This window comes from Canis lupus, chromosome 16 (genome assembly GCF_011100685.1).
Source record: "Canis lupus familiaris isolate Mischka breed German Shepherd chromosome 16, alternate assembly UU_Cfam_GSD_1.0, whole genome shotgun sequence".
In the NCBI taxonomy this organism is placed as follows: Eukaryota; Metazoa; Chordata; class Mammalia; order Carnivora; family Canidae; genus Canis; species Canis lupus.
The window spans coordinates 41,977,101-41,993,078 of NC_049237.1; the positions used below are offsets into that span (position 1 = coordinate 41,977,101).

The window sequence follows — 15,978 nt, forward strand, 5'->3', positions numbered from 1 at the left end:
CACACTGAAAAGTTTTAACAATTGAAAAACAGAACTGAGAGAAATCTGAGGGTGCTTTTGGAGGATAGGAGCTATTTCTGCCAAGATATTCAAAGAAAACAAATAGGAAAAAAGATTAAATAAAAAATAGTACATTACTTCGGTCACAGAGACAATATTTACAGTCCTAGTTTTATTTAAAATATGGAAGTAAATAAGATAAGTAGTGGAGAGGAAAACTGCTTCTGAGAGTACAGGGTGGATTATTTTTTCTTACAATCCTTCTAGCACCATTTGTCTTAACTGAGCATAGGACACAAACTAAAGAATTCCGTAAGAGGATTATTTCAAACCTTTACTATCTTATTTCCTCCTTCCATAGAGAATCATCTTACCAAATCAGGCTGCTCTCTTAGTTCCTCCTTAAATCTTAAAGCAGCTCAGCTGTTCTTGGTCTGAACCTTAGGAAAAGCCAAGAGTGACCACCAAATGGTCTCCATGAAGAAACTACAAACTTAAGCTGCAAGTGGCCATCTTCTGAATGTAAGGTTAGTCACTTCTTCAGCTACTGCTCATACTATCAGTCCTGGTTGGTTACTGGAACCTGTTCATTTTAAGCCAGTATTCATGCTTCACTGTTTTTCTGCTAATTCTAGCTTCTTTGGGGGATGCCTATGTATCATCAAGTCAAATGTCAAATTCTGCTCTGATTTTATGCCAAAGCTAAGGGGCTGTCTTATAAAACATATCCTAATATCAGAAACATTCCGGTATGGAAATGTCCATTTTAGAAATGACGAAATATAGTAATTGACATAAAGCTGAACACATCAAAGTCATGGACTCTGAGGTTAGAGGAAGCCTTAAAAATGATCTATGGAATCTTAACACTACTCAGACCTTGAATCCTCTTAGACCATAATCAACCAAATCTCTGCCCACTCCAGAGAATGTACCACATTTCTAAGGCAGTTCCTACTTCCCTGGTCTAGACACTTCCCATCCAGAGTCATAAAGCATACTATAATATTTGGGATTCAAAGGCTAGCCACAGTAGACAAAAACCTCAAATGAAGTGGCAAAAGACCAAACTTTATTTCTGTCTCATGCAGAAGTCTGCATAGGTTGTCCAGGATTAAGTGACCCAGCTGTCAGAAGCCCCAGCTCCACCTTTCTCATTCCTCTGTTTTGCATGACCTCAACCTATGGCCCAAAATAGAACCTTCTGTATTTTGTTGAGCAGGATGGAAAGGCAGCAAGTATGGAAGCTACTTCCCTACGCTATTCCAGGATCCATAGCCTAACCACATGGCCACAGATGTTTACAAGGCAGGGTGGGAAATGAACACCAATACCAGCTACTTGTACCCAGCTAAAGATCTTATAAACATGAAAGATAGGGAAAAATAGGGATTGAGAGGCAAATGGCCATCTCTGCCACACTCCCCACAGACCAAATGCCCTACTCCACAGATCACTGCTCTTCACCGTAAAGAAAATGGGTTTGAACCTAGATCTCCATGATTATCTATTGTACATTTTAATAGAGGTTTTCTAGAAACCAGAAAGCCTTCAACACAGATCTGTATTCTGAAAGTACGTGGCCAGATGTAGGGGAGAAGATGGTCCTTTCATAGTTAAGCCATAGATGCACTAATTATGACAACCATGGTGGTAGGGTTGCTCATGGATCACTTTGACCTATTCTGATAACAGAACAGTTTAGTTGGTTTTCATAAAGATCATAAATCAAGCTCCTTTTACGTCTGGTTTTACTTATCAACGAATAAAACTCCTTGAACGGTTCACTTCTTACACGTGATAATAAATGGCAACTGTGCTTTTGGATCTTGGACTAAAGTTTGTATCCAAGCAAAAATTGTGCACTTTCAAATTACAAAATGAATACAACCAGGGATACTGTTTGAAACATGTATTTGATGTCAACCATGTGCTGGAGCACAGTTAAGGGCTAGGGCTGTTGTAGACGGTTAGGAACACTTGTGTCTGCATCGAGGCAAGTGTCTCATTAGAAAGACGACCCATATGTATACACAACAGAGGTAACCAACAGACCACCACTGAGAGGAGATTTACATGTGCCAAATGAAGTCAAAGGAAAATATCAAGTAGAGATGGAAAGACAGGCAATTCAGTCAGAAGGAATCATACTGGCTCTGATGTTTGAAATGACCACAATGATTGGAAAGAGTAAGAAGCTCAAAGTGGCCATGGGAGGATCAAGGACAGCAGTTGGGTAAGCTCAAGACTCTGCATTCTATTCTGGGAACAACGTGAGTCTGCCAACACTGTTAAAATGGATACTAACACTTTGGTTTGGCTGAAGTGTGAAAGACGTCCCAGTGAGGAAAGACCAAGGGCAGGAAATTGCTGGGATGGATCTGAACACAGTGATGGTAGGGAGACGAAATGCCAGACCAAGCTTAAAGGCTTACCTCTGTGTTCTGCACAGAGCGGCTGAGAGCTTGGCACACAGCGAGTGCCCAACACACAAGTGTTAAATAAAACATTATTTCACTTATGTTAATATTTTAAGAAGGAAACTACGACAGACAGTACAGGAAAGCTGCATAAATAATCATGTTAGGTAGATACGAAAGGGATTTAAGCTTTTAGTATAAATTACATGTGCTTTTGATTCTTTTTTTCTTTAGTTTGTTTACATTAAAAGGTGCTAAAAGGTTTTTATTTTCCCACTCCGAGCAATAAAGGAAAAATTCAAAGAACAAACAAGAGATCTAGGTTAAAGTTAATATTAAGCACAGAGGCAGATACTATGTAATCATCCAAGGAAAAGTAATTTACTTCTTTCTAAAACACCCAGAATTAAGTGTTTTTAAGTGAAAATACTACTCAACGATGAACTCTATCAGAGAAACTTTGTTTATGCCATGGTAAAACAATTAAAACTACCCCCGTAATTTATCACTCTCTTTCCTCATCCGCCCTCAAAAGCACATGAGGTTTGTGTTTAAAACATCTTTATAGCTGCATTTCACTAGTTAGAATATTTTTGTAGGAACAATGGAATGTTGCCAAGAATCCTTAAAATAGATGGAATCCCCTCGCCTCGAAAAACAAAAACAAACAAACAACAAACAACAACAACAACAAAAAAAAACAGGAAAATCACCCCAGTTACAAGACCACCAAGCAAGCGGTAAGAGATAGTGCTGGTGGACAGATGGCATACCAAAGTCCTCAAAACCATCATCAAGCATCCCAGAACAAAGATTCCTCCAAGGGAAAAACAACTTTTTATACTAGTAAAGATTAAGAAATTAACTGATATTGTTTAAACCTTGTGGGTAAATAAAGTTTGCTTTAAGCCTATGGATGCATTTTTATGAGAACTGGCATTTCAAAACAGACTTACTCTGTTAAACATGTAGTACAGTCTTAGGACATTCACATTGTGTAATTAAAAAGCCTTCCAGGGTGGTAGAGAGAGGCCCGGAGCTGATGACAAAGACACCACCACTGAAGAAAACTACCTAGCTAGAGTCTACTGAAAAGTCAACACAAAACCAACTAACTGACCTGCTGAGGCTCAAGAATTCTGATTCCTGGACTTTATTCCAAAAGTATACTTTTATTCCAAGATTTTCTGTCTTAAGAATTTCCTAAAACCTCAAAACCAGCATGTAGAAGACCCCACACATTCACAAACTCTTAAAACCGCATTCCTGCAAGCTTAGTCAGTAATTTCCTTAAGTAAAATGTTTAAACATTTTCCTTTTACAAATAACTATGTTTCAGGACAGCTTATATTCTTTAAACACAAGGCAGCATAAATAACAAAGCTGTGTTACCCCAATTCTCCTATCTTGTTACTAAGATTGTTTGGCCTGGCAATTTGCCTTACACACTTTCTCAAAGCATTTTAAATATTCAGATAGCACTAGTTTCCTTCTACCCTCCCCTTCCCTTCTGCCTCATTCACTTATTCTTTATTCTTATACGTGATCCTCCCCTTCTGCCTCAGAGCTATAACCAAAAAACAATAACATAAACTAAACTACATATAATTTCCTGCCACACTCCATGCTACTGCAAATGTGACCATAAAATGACCACAGTCCATTTTAACAACAAACTTTTTTTTTTTTTATGTGTTGCTTAGAGTTTTGGTATTTGACAACATAAGCCCAAAACACAGCACACTGTTAACTCTTCCTCTCCAAAAAATACGTAAGAATGTCTCACATTTGTTCATAGTAATCTCTCCATTTTTACATATTTGAGAATTTATCCTGAAGTAGAGATTTTCATATTGATAAATAACACAAAATCTAAGGAGATGAAAAGTATAGATAAAAAGATTTTAAAAATAGCTTATTAAAAAAAACGATCATTTCTAAAACTTAACTCTGGAGTTTTTGCTTAATGTAAATGTCCTAATCAGTTGTATCAAGGTAACTTGCCTACATTCCTCAAAGTATCAAAATCAACACCTGTGAAATAAAGAGAGGTCTTACTCAAGTTATTTGTTCAAAAAAAAATTGTGATTGTACAAAAGAAATTATCTTTTTCATAGAGCAGAAACTGCAAGCCGACTAAAAGAAATCCAAACACCAGACCATTCAATGAATCCTCTCAGGAGACCATGGTTATTCAAAGACCAGCTGGGTCTTGCAGAGTAATTCAACTGAGCGTTAATGCCTTTTACCCCCTCAAACTAAAGAATTTTCCTTGGACTCTTTGCCAACAAAACATCACAGCCTTGTCTGAAGCTTAAAAGAGGGGAAAACTTGTACACAGATGTCTCTTCATTATATTGCACGTCACTTACAGTAAGCCTGAAAACAAAACAAAAACGCAAAGTTCTGTACAACAAGCAACTTACTGGTCTATCTGGAACATCTCTGCAAATAGGAGGGACTTTTGCTTGTCAGATTAAATTAGCATTCACTGTTGCTGGGTGACTGCTTCTTAATTAAGGAACCCAGAATATTCCAGTGACTTAAAAAAGTTTTGAAGGAAACCCACTAAGTATGTATCTACATCACAACAGGAATTCAGATTTAAAGTATAATCTTTATTAATCTATGTACAATTTGATTTCTCATTTCCTACCAGTGCAGGAATACTATTTCCTATATTAAAAACTCTTATGATTTTCATAGCCTTTAAGCTCAGGGAATTCTGAATGCTCACAGATTACCAAGCGATTTATGTGTAAGGGACCTTTGTAAAATTTGCCTCATAATTATTTAAATATTTATGATCTTGAGAATCTTATTGAAATACCAAAGTATTAAAAATATTTATGCTCCAATGGAATAAAACCCACTCTTTACAGATTGTACTTTGATTGATCAGCATTTCTTTGGTAGAAACTGAGATCAGAAGATTGAGATCATTTAATCAGAACCTTGAACCAGTAAAACCACTCTTTTTCATTATGAATAAGTAGTGTCACTAAAGCTGTGACTTCACCCAAGAATCAATATAGGCCCTAAAATAAATGCCTTTTAAATTCCAACAACAGATTGTCTAATTCAGTTCCTGAAAACCATGCCGAGAAATCTTGCAAGCAGGCAGTCTATACACGAGCTCTAACAGTGGGACTCGGGTGCAAACCTGGTGGTGCTGAAGCCTATACTCTGCCCCATGCCCCAGAGCCTGCACACGCGGGTCTCCTCCAGCCCCACACACATCACACACCATCCTGAGCTCTGCTCTGGCAGGGGCAGAGTGCAGTGTAGAAGTAGGTGATTTCTCAAAGTTCATTTGGAAATTTATCCTAACTCAAAATCATTTTCCTAGAGAAATGCTATTGTTAATGATTACATCAATTTTCTGGAACTATAACAAGATTTTTGGTAACAAAACTAATTTTACAATTCTCCTGGGAGAGGTTAACAGTGATGATGGATGCATCTTCCGGCGCTCAGAGCACTTGAGTTCATTTTACCCAACCTTATTCTGTATGTGAGAAAACGGTGGTCTATAGTGTAAATTATGATTTTTAGTAGTGCCTGTTGCCTTACTCCAGGGGTCACCATTCACACCACATTCTAGGGAAAAGAAACACAGGAGTACCATTTGAAGAGGATGGTAAGTGTTCTTAGAATTGTGAAGTGTAGTAGCCCTGAGGGCTTCTGAGTTCATACAGCTGCTTGGAGACAGGACTGGGATCAGAACCCTTATTTCTAGCTGCTCTTTAATGGTGCTATTCAGATATAAGCAAATTTTTATCTCTTTAAACACTATGCATTCAACTATGTTAAAGGAAATGGCATTAAGTTACAGACTAATCCTACAGTGAGATCAAATACACTAAAAGGAAAATCTGCACGAACTAGAGACAAATCTACAGAAAACAACTTGCTAAAAAAACAAATAATGACCAAAGACAACCTACACTAATGTAACACATTGCATAGACTGTGTCCCAAAGCTACAGACGTAAACAGGAGTAAATATTTCACTTGTATTACCTAAACCCAAACCCCTCTTGTTCTTTATCTCTCACTGACTACACCACAAAGGAGATAAAGTGATTCATAATTATGACTGCCATGTGCGTCCACGGAGACAAAACTATCTGGTCCTGAGGCCAGCTTCATCTGCATTAATGTCATACCAGGGAAGCACTGTGGCTACCATCATTGATGCCAATTAAGATAAGCAGCCAGGACATTCAGTCCTCTACTGGGTCTCAAAACAGATTACATTTTTCTACAAAGAGAACCTAGGCCCCCATCTAAACACCCTATGTTCCACATTTTTGCAACCCAGTATCTCTCAATGATAAAGATGATCTAGGCATGAAAACATTTCAGATTACTCAATGGAGTAAAGAAACAGAGCAGTTCTTCCAATTCCTGAAACTGCACAACTACTTGTTCATCAGCACAAATAATCAACGGGATAGAGTAGAAGGAAAAAAAAAATCAACATAGGTCTTTGAAAAAGTAGTGGCATGAGAACTCTGAAGATTATAGGACAAGACAAATTAATCCACGTAAGAGAATCAAGAAGATTCAACCTCCAAAAATGTGTTCCTAAGAAAGACAAACCCCCTACTATAAACTAAATCATTCTTCTAGTTTCCTAGGCACGTGCAACACACACTCAGAACTTTCCTTCCTTTCTCCTACTTGATTTGAAAAGTTAACGTGGGGGTGCTTGGGTGGCTCAGTGGTTGAGCATCTGCCTTTGGCTCAGGTCGTGATCCAGGGGTCCTGGGATCGAGTCATGCATCGGGCTCCCTGAAGTGAGCCTGCTTCTCCCTCTGCCTATGTCTCTGCTTCTCTGTCTCTCATGAATAAATATTTTTTAAAAAGTTAACTTGTGTTGAGAAACTTATCTATTTCCTGACATGCTAGTGAGGATCCAAGAGAAAAAAGTTATGCAATAAAACAAAGACTTGAAACCATCCCCAAAGCAAAAGTAATACTGAATTAATCACCACTGGAAATTAACATCTCTGCACCAAACTTTGAAAATGTTTTATGATGCCACAGACCACAAGCCCAGGTGCGGTGGCGGGGGAAGGGTCTTCAAGGGTTCAGCCGACACCGGTTATCACAGACGGCCTGGAGGTGCTCTGAAGATGCCTAGAGGTGCTCTGAAGACGCTGGAAGCAAGTCAGAAGACCCAGTGCTTGCAGCAGTGGCCTCTCTGCACAAAGGAAAGCTTAGGTAAGATGCTGCAATTCGAATAGCACAAAAATGCTGCAGGGACTTTGAGGAAAAACTCTCACATCTCCCTCATCACTTTGGTTGGAGTCAACCCACATTCAGACACCGTATCTACATACACATGGAGCAACAGTACCATCTCCAAGACGGAAACTTAGGTGCAAAGCACACAACAGGGAAGTGGGGCTCCAATATAAATCTACTCATTCCAAAGCCCACGGTCTGACCCACTCCGCAGCCCCTGCACATACGCATCCTCCAAATCCCAGGCACCTCATCACACACCCTTGAGCTATACTGCTGGGATAGGCAGTCCCCAACTTACAAGTAATCCTCCAAAGCTTATTTGGAAATGTATTCTAGCTTAAATTCATTTTCCTAGAGAGATGCTATTAATGATGATTAGGTTCCAGGGCTAGTTCCCAAACTAAAGCACATTGAATCCATAATGTAAGAAAGACCCACCTAGCACTTAACAGCTGTATAAAGACCAAGGAGCAGAACAGCAGTTAGGTCATGGTGTCAATGGGGAAACACAGTTCTCGCCGAGAAGAGAACGGAAGCAGCTGCTCTACTACGTGACTCCAGTGGCCATCATCTGCAGTCTCAGAAGTCAGAAGAGAGTAGAGGAAGGGGAGTGGGGGGCAAAGGAAAAAAAAAAAGGAGAAAGTTTTGCTTCAAAAGCTAAAATCTGTCAAGAGTGCCTGGGTGGCACAGTTGGTTAAGCAGCCAACTCTTAGTCCCAGCTCAGGTCTGATCTCAGGACCCTGAGATCAAGCCCTATGTTGGGCTCCACTCTCAGTGGGGAGTCTGCTTGGGATTCTCTCTCCCTCTACCCCTCTCCCTAACTTGGGCACATACACACACTCTCTCCAATAAATAAATGTTTAAAAAATGACATTTTTTTAAAAAAGACATCTTTCACCAAAACAGAAAATTTTCCCCTCTGAATTTTGAATCCAACTTTCTTCATACATAAGAAAACTAATATATAGGATCGTGAAGTGAAACCAAGGAACAGAAAATTTAATTCAAAAGGTTAACACTGCGTGGGAAATAAAGGGCTTGATGAGACATTACCCTTAAGCACATGTACAAATGACCAATAAGTGCATGAAAAGATGCTCAACATCAGAAGTCTTCTGGGAAAGGCAAATCAAAACCATGCGATACCATTTCACACCCATTAGCATGGCTATTATCAAAATGTTGTGAGGATGTGAAGAAACTGCAACCGTCTCAAATTCATAGTCAGAATGTAAAATGACATAGCAGCTGTGGAAAACAATCTGGTGGCTCCTCAAAAAGTTAAATATCGAACTACCATACAATCTGGTATTCCACTCCTAGGTATGTACCCAAGAGGACCGAAAGCAGGGGCTTGAACAGATATTTGCATTCCCATGTTCACAGCAGTATTATTCATAATAACCACAAAGTAAAAGCAGCCCAAGTGTCCATCAACACATGACTAGATAAGTAGATGAGTAGATAAACAAGATGTGGTGCATAAATACAATGAATATTACTCAGTCATTAAAAGGAACAAAATTCTGACTCATGCTACAAATAGATGAACTCTGAAAACATGCTAAATAAAATAAACCAGACCAAAGGGACAAATACGGTAGAAGTCTTCTTACAGGAGGTACCAAAATAGGCAAATTCATACAGACAGTGGTTACCAGGGGCTGGTGGGAAAGTTGAATGGAAAATTATTCTTTAATGAGCTCAAAGTTTCTGTTTGCATTGATGGAAAATTCTGGAACTAGGCAGTGGTGATGGTTACACAACATTATAAATTCAGTTAATACCACTGATCTGTATACTTAAAAATAGTTAAAATGGTAAATTTTATGTTATGTATATTTTACCACAAATAAACCAAAAGCAAACCATAAACTAAAAGAGCCAGAGCTAATAGCATAACTTCACTGCAACCGCAACTTTCCCAGTCTACGGATAGGAGAAAAAACACACAATATTACGTATCTTAGAATTTTGAGCTGCCTCATGACTATCTGGTATCTGAAATACTAAACCCACAGAGGGAAGGGTCTACGCTATAGCATGCGTCATCATGCTGACCATTGTGGCACTACACAGCTGCCAAGGAAAAGCTGAGTTAGACCATCACATAGAAAAAAATCCACTTATACACACAGATACTTTAACTTGGCACATTTCATCATTAAAATCTTCATTTAGATTCTCCTAGATCAACAAAAAAAATCATTTAAAAAAGGATTTTAGAGAAGGGTAAGATTATGAGAGCAACCAGAATGCATTTGCTGACAAAGGTTTTTAGATGAAGTTGTTTAAAATTAAGGAGGTAGCACTGGGACAACCAGTGGGACCCATGGCCAATAGTCCCCAGGTGAGTCCAGCAGACTCCAGGTAAAGCAGCCTGGCCAGCCTAGGGGACACCAGCTAGGGCCTGAAACTCAAAGCAAGCATAAGACACTTAACCCAACAATGTGTCACAACTTAGGAACTGGCTTCTAGGCAAGCATTCCATAGTTAAAGCGCTTAGGTTCCTACTGGGCCCTCCAAACCACTTAGCACCATGTTGTTATTATTTCCAGACAAAGACTGACACGATTACCTGTATAGGGAACATTTCCACCATTTCCACTCCAGGCCCACTTAGTAATGAACGCCTCCTGGGTTAAACAAAAATCTACACTTGATTGCATGGTTCCAAGAATAAAAGCTGTCTGATAAACTTCCTGTATTTACAGAAGTCTCAGACACAATGCTTAACATAAAGCAAGCATTCAATAAATGCTAACAAATCAGATTTTCTTAGCTATCCATTAAACATCGTTCGTAGGGGACGGATCAAACCCAAGAAGAGGCAAACAACTCTTTTTTTTCTCCTTGGGATGGGAACTTTTAAGAACTATTCTCTAAGCAACTTTTAAATGTTGCAATACAGTATTATTCGTTATAGTCACTATGCTGGACGTTACAGCCCCAGGACTTAAGAATACAGAGCGCTTCGTGAAGTTGTGTGTCATCCTTGGGAAGGAACCATGAGACTCTTTCTTTATATTGTTCCAATCTTAGCATGTGAACTGCTGAAACAGGTACCTAAATGATTGTTAATATCTAAATACGAACATAAAAAATAGATCTATATAACCCTCCCAACTCCCCCCTAAGATCATACTGTAACTACCCTTTTGAAAAGCAACTTAGCAGTCAGATAAAATGGATTTTGTGCAATCTTACTTAAATGGGAATCTCTGAGTGTGGGCTTAGTTTATAGCCACCCCTTTTCTCTAAGAATATCGCCTTTTTACTCACTGAGGTGGGCTCCACTACACGCACAACAGTGAATGGTCCTGCTATGAACAACTACCTCAAATGGGTCAGGCTGCCTCTCCCCCGGCATTTGGATTTGAAATAGCGAGTTAGGCACAGTGGATCTGCACAAGTCCTGGGAACTGGAAACCATAAATCCCAGCACTACAGAGTAGTGCCATGCACCCAGAATCAGGTGAACTAAGTCTCTGCAGAGAGAATGCTACCAGAGTCCCAAGAGAAGCAGATAGGAACAATGAGAAAGAATTAATGACCTGACAACTTTCTGGACACTAACTTCTGAGAAATATTTCATACCCTTTTGACCCCTACCCATTTTTTTTTTTTTTTTTTTTTTGCCCTGGTAGGTAGCTTGAATTGATTTCTATTACTTTAAGAGTCTTAAACTGTTGTCAAGAATTTATCATAGGAAAACTTCAGATGTTAGCACATTTGCTACAGCTGTGACGGCTTAGGAACAATCTGAGTTTCACCAAGGAACTGACTAGAAAGTTATAGTAACTCTGTGAAATGCAACCATTTTGAAACTATGCAATTTATAGAACTAGGAAAAAGGTTAGTGTGTTTTAGGATGATAGCCATGCAAAACACATAGAAAAAAACATGGGAAAATGAAAACAGACATGAAGAGGGGTATGTGGCTATGGGTCACTGATGCTGTTTTAATTTCCTATCTACTAATTAAAACCAGGAATAAAAAGCTAATAAATCACCAAAAACTAGAAAATGTAAATGTCCATCAGTGGTGGCTGAAAAAGAAAAATGGAAGTACATCCATAACAAAATACCACTTGTCAATCAAAAGGTAGATCATTATACAACAGCCTAAGTGCTTGAGATAGCACTCTAAGTGAAAGATGTCAGACACAAAAGGCATGTACTGCTCTTGCAGAATATCTGGAAGGGCAAAACCATAAAGACAGATTAGTATTTGCCTTGGAGTCAAGGAACAGGCTGAAAGGGACAGAAAGAAACTGCATGATGGAAATTTCTAATTTTATTGTGGCTGATGATATTTGCTGAAGTTCAATGAACTATCCACCTAAATTTTTTGCCATGATTAAATGATACCTCAGCCAATCTGACTTAAAGATAGAGACACTGAGCTTGGAAACCAAACCAAAGCTACTGAAGCACCTCTTTTCTAATACTGGATGGCATTCAAATTTATCAGGTGCCCACATGTGCCCAACACTCTTCTAGGGGTTACTACAGAGTGAACAAAATAAAACAACTATACAAACAAAAATTTTAGTCAGTGAAGAAAAAAGCACAGGCTTTTCTGGTTGCTATTATAGGTTGAAAGTCTCAGAACAAATCAGATGTTTAGCTGAGAGCTGAGGAATAAGTAACAGGGAAGACGAAAAGAATGGAAAGATTTCTATTATATTAACAGTTAATAACAACTGAATAGCAACTCAACTGTTTAAATATACGAAGTGGTTATATTTTAATATTTCGATATAATGCAGAATGAGGTTTCCTAGGTAAGCAAACAAAGCTCTCAAAACAGCACTATGGCCAGCAGCCAGATATTTAAAAATGTTGTGGATTTGGGGGGCCCTCAAAGAATATTATGGTTCCTGCATCCACTGTTGAGATTTCAATAGTGATTAATAGAATGCATACAGTTCCCTGAAAGGAGACTGCCTAAGGGTAATTAAATCTCCTGTTCTGGTATTTTCAAGAGAGGTACTGTACTTGTTTTAATTTTGGCTGACTTTGCCATGGTTTCCTCAAACTTATCAAGATTCTAAATAATCACTAAACATACATTTACTTACCAAAAAAGTGAACAGAAGTGTCCTTTGTCTGATAAACAAACTCTTCACACTATAGGGTTCAAGTTCCAAGACACCGCCTTTACTTGGCTTCAGAGGCACTCCTCTCCCTTTACCTCCTCAACTCACAGGCTGCTCCTTAGCCAAGTCCTCTGCTGACTTCTCTGACCAACCTCCTAACGTTGGGAGTAATTCATGGCTCAGCCCCTTACTCCTCCCCCCCTTTTTTTTTTCCTTACTCCCCTTCTCATGCTACACTCATCATCATCTTGTTTTAAAACATTCTGTTTGATGGCAAGCCCCACAAGCATTTCATTGCCCGGATCTTTCCCCAAAGCTCCAGATTTGAAGACTCAACTGTTAACCCAACATTTGCACCTGCCTATCTAACAGGCATCTCAAACTTCCTGCATCTAAAAGAACTTCGGGCTTCTAGACTCACATAAATTCTTTCTTGCCCCAGTGTTCCTTATTCGCAATAAAAGACATCTCTACGAGCCCAAGCTGACCATGCCAAATAACTAGCAGTCAGCCTTGATTCCTTTCTTTCCCCTCTTAAACTTGTGAGCAACCCAAATAGGCACCACATTCCAAATGCAACTATTTCTCACCTTCCCTATTACTCCAGGTCCAAGACACCCATCTCCCTCTCCTGAAGGCCTAAGTAAATCATTAGCCTCTTGCCTCCTTACAGTACATTATCCACAAAGCAATCAGAATGAGCTCTCTGCATTTTAATTCAGCTCATTGGAAATCCCCTCTCAAAGCCCTCTGTGGGCCCTCATGATGCAAAAAATATAGACCCACTCATATAGAAGTTAGCAACACATTAGCCTTTGCACTGAAGATAGTAAGAAATATCTTCAAAGTCAAGTGAGTCCAGTCCTTCTGCTACCCCTAAATCAGAGAATATTGCTTAAACTTAATAATCAACACTCAGATGCAGTGAAAGGATCCCTTTAATTAAAAAAAAAAAAAAAAAAAAAAATCGGGAAGCCCGGATGGCTCAGCGGTTTAGTGTTGCCTTCAGTCCAGGGCCTGATCCTGGAGACCTAGGATCGAGTCCCACGTTGGGCTCCCTGCATGGAGCCTGCTTCTCCCTCTGCCTGTGTCTCTGCCTCCCTCCCTCTCTCTCTGTGTCTCTCATGAATAAATTAATAAAATCTTAAAAAAAAAAAAAAATCAATAACCATCCATCCCTAAATCAATGTGTTCAAACAAAATACTCTCTACTTCTTATCTCATCAGATCTCCCAGTCACCCTGAAGGCTGGGAGGGAAAACAAAGCTCTTGGTCTTTTGATCACAGATATTTTAAATTTCTGAAGTAATCTTGTTTCACCTTAAATAGAAAAGGATACTGGAAAATAAATACTAAAGTTTTGAATCTATTATACTCAATCAGAAAACAGCCACCATTTGAAAGAGATTGTCTATCACTTTCAGACAGAAATTTCTTCTAACCAATAGGGCTTCAACATAAAATGTGTACCAAAGGTATCTAAAGTGTTAGTAAGTAAAACAATCTTCCCAGAAACTTTAGTTCAAAATGTACAGGTCCAGACAGACTGGGTGGCTCAGCAGTTTAGCACCACCTTCAGCCCAAGGCATGATCCTGGAGTCCCAGGATCAAGTCCCATATTGGGCTCCCTGCATGGAGCCCGCTTCTCCCTCTGCCTGTGTCTCTGCCTCTATCTCTGTGTGTGTGTCTCATGAAGAAATAAATAAAATCTTAAATAAATAAATAAAATGTATAGGTCCACCACTGCATAAAAAAGAACAAAATACCTAGGAGTAAATGTAATCAAGGAGGTGAAAAACTTCTACTCTGAAATAAGACACTGATAAAAGAAATAGAAGTTGACACAAATAGATGGAAATCTATGCCATGCTTGGGCTTGAAAGAATTAATATTAATAAAATGTCCATACTACCCAAAGCAAAGCCACAGATTCAATGCAATCCCTATCAAAATACTAATAGCCATTTTTCCCAGAGTAGAATAATCCTAAAATTTATATTACAAAAGAACCCAAATAGCCAAAGCAATTTTGAGAAAGAACAACAAAGCTGAAGGCATAAGGTGCCCAGATTTCTATTATATTAACATATAATACCACATGTTCTTTGTACTACAAAGCTATGGTAATCAAAACAGTATGGTATTGGTACCAAAAAAACACATGGAACAGTGGAACAGAATGTGTTCAGAAATAAATGTACACTTGTATGGTTAATCTATGACAAAAAAGGCAAGGACATACAAGTGGGCAAAGTCTTCAAAATGGTGCTGGGAAAACTGGACAACTGAAAGAATGAAACTGGACCACTTTCTTACACCATACATAAAAATAAGCTCAAAATAGATTACACACATAAACATAAGACCCAAAACCATAAAAATCCTAGAAGAAAACATAAACATAATCTCTTTGACAAAAGCCTTAGCAATGTTTTTTTTTGGATCTGTCTCTTAGACAAGGGCAACAAAAACAAAAATAAGTGGGGCCACAGCAGGAGAAACCATCAACGAACTGAAAAGACAACCTATTGAATGGCAATGATATAGCCAATAAGGGATTAATATCCAAAATATATAAAGAACTCTTATCACTCAGCACTGGAAGAGCAAACTGATTTTAAAATGGGCAGAGGATTTGAATAGGGATTTTTCCAAAGAAGACACATAGAAGGCCAACAGACACATACAAAGATGCTCAACATCAATAATCATTAGGGAAATACAAACCAACACCACAAGGTATCACCTCACATCTGTTAGAATAACTAGTATCAAGAAGATATAACAAGTGTTGGTAAGGATGTAAAGAAAAGGGAATCCTGTACTGTTAGTGGGAATACAACCAGTACAGCCACTATAGAAAACAGTAGGGAGGTTCCTCAAAAAATTGAAATGAGAACTATCATATGGTCCAACAATTCCACTTCTGGCTATTTATCCAAAGAAAAAAACACCAATTTGAAAAGATATATGCACCCCTATGTTTACTGCAGCATATTTACAATAGATATGAAGCAACCTAAGTGTCTGCTAGTAGATGAACGGATAAAGAGGATATGGGGTATATACAATGGAATAGTACTTAGCCATAAAAAAGATGAAATCTTGCCCTTTGTGACAATACAGATGGACCTAGAGGGTATTATATCAAGTGAAATAAGCCATACTAAGACAATATCGTAACTTCACAATAAATGTGT

At 38.6% G+C, this 15,978-nt stretch overlaps 1 protein-coding gene and 1 non-coding gene across 4 annotated transcripts in view; both read right to left on the reverse strand.

Moving 5' to 3' along the window:
• MTUS1 (microtubule associated scaffold protein 1) overlaps positions 1 to 15,978 on the reverse strand; it is a 165,513-nt gene that overhangs the window by 134,285 nt on the left and 15,250 nt on the right. The gene's annotated exons all lie outside the window — the stretch shown is intronic.
• LOC119869664 lies at positions 10,635 to 10,742 on the reverse strand. The gene has a single exon (XR_005371756.1). It is a non-coding gene; the product is annotated as a U6 spliceosomal RNA (small nuclear RNA).